The following is a 1608-nucleotide window of genomic DNA, read 5'->3' as shown; positions in this document are numbered from 1 at the left end:
AAGAACTCATACAACTCAGTAGTAAACAAACAAACAAAAAGCAATTGATTAAAAACTGGGCAGAGGATCTGAAGAGACATCCCCCTCCCAAGGTAGAGTATTTTAGTTATTAGCAGTTACCAAATAAGCTGAAGGTGAATTTCTTCCAAGGAGCTGCTCATAATTTGCTTTGTTGAGGGCGCCTGGGTGGTTCAGTCAGTTAAGCATCTGCCTTCAGCTCAGGTCATGATCCCAGGGTCCTGGGACTGAGTCCTGCATCGGGCTCCCTGCTCAGTGGGGAGTCTCCTTCTCCCTCTCCCTTTGCCGCTCCCCCTGCTCGTGCTCTCTCTCTCTAATAAATAAATAATCTTTAAAAAATCTGCTTTGTTGAGAGGAGGCGAGGAGCTGTTTTACTGTTCCTCTATAAGATATTGCATGTGTTTTTATCCTTGAAAGGGGTTTCTGAGGTTGCTATCCCTATCAGCAAGGGGTCGCTCCTGGGGTGCTCCTCCCAGTAGGACACCTGTGAAACCTTTACTCTCTCAGTGGAAGCTCTTCCATTCTCAAATGCTGCACACTTGTCCTTGCCTGGATGATGCTGGTGGTGCTTGCTGTTTTGCTCCACATCTTCAGTTACTATTTTTACCTGAAACCAGTAAGACTTCCTGTGGCCCACTGTTTTCAGGTTGTAAGTGGTGGAATGAATCTGGAGCTTTCCACCGCTCTCCAGATCCCAGGCCAGAGGGGCTGACCTCCTGAGTCTGGGTGCAGTCAGGGCTTCATGATTGTCAAAATCACTCCGCAGCTGGTTCTAATGTCTGAAGAGACATTTTTCAAAGAAGACATCCAGATGGCCAACAGACACATGAAAAGATGCTCAAGATCACGAATCATCAGGGAAATCAAATCAAAACCACAGTGAGATATCACCTCAGGCCTGTCAGAATGGCTGAAATCAAAACCACAAGAAACAACAAGTGTTGGCGAGGATGTGGAGAAAGGGGAACCCTCTTACACTGTTGGTGGGAATACAAGCTGGTGCAGCCACTCTGGAAAACAGTATGGAGGTTCCTCAAAAAATTACAAATAGAACTACCCCATGATCCAGCAATTCCATTTCTGGGTATTTATCCAAAGAACACAAAAACACTAAAGTCTGGAAAATATATGTACCCCATGTCCTTTGTAGTGTTACTTACAATAACCAAGGTATGGAAACAACCTAAGTTTCCACTGATGGATACATGGATAAAGAAATTGTGGTATATGTATATTCAATGGACTATTATTCAGCCATAAAAAAGAGTGAAATCTTGCCACTTGAGACAACACAGATGGGTCTCAAGAGCATTATGCTAAGTTAAATAACTCAGAGAAAGACAAATACTGTATGATCTGTCTTATATGTGGACTCTAAAAAAGTAAATCAAGCTCACAGATACAGAGAACAGTTTGGTGGTTGTCAGAGGTGGGGGACTAGAGGGGTGTGAAAATGGGTGAAGGGGAGTCACAAAGAAAAAAAAGTTAAAAAAATAATAAAAATAGAAAATAGAAGGTATAATTGAGTCACATTCTTTGAATCTATGGTTACATATAGATGTAAATATTCGAAAAATATCCTATACAGAT

The 1608-nt window shown here is 42.2% G+C and overlaps 1 pseudogene; it reads right to left on the bottom strand.

Moving 5' to 3' along the window:
• Positions 1-400: 400 nt before the first annotated feature.
• On the bottom strand, positions 401-606 carry LOC123834549 (guanine nucleotide-binding protein G(I)/G(S)/G(O) subunit gamma-12-like; annotated as a pseudogene).
• Positions 607-1608: the final 1002 nt, after the last annotated feature.

This window comes from Mirounga angustirostris, unplaced genomic scaffold (assembly GCF_029215605.1).
Source record: "Mirounga angustirostris isolate CCGP_5_RB_7025 unplaced genomic scaffold, mMirAng1.0.hap1 SCAF_1, whole genome shotgun sequence".
NCBI classification, from domain to species: Eukaryota; Metazoa; Chordata; class Mammalia; order Carnivora; family Phocidae; genus Mirounga; species Mirounga angustirostris.
Note: the sequence above shows the minus strand (reverse complement) of the source record. Positions and strands in the feature narration are given on the sequence as shown.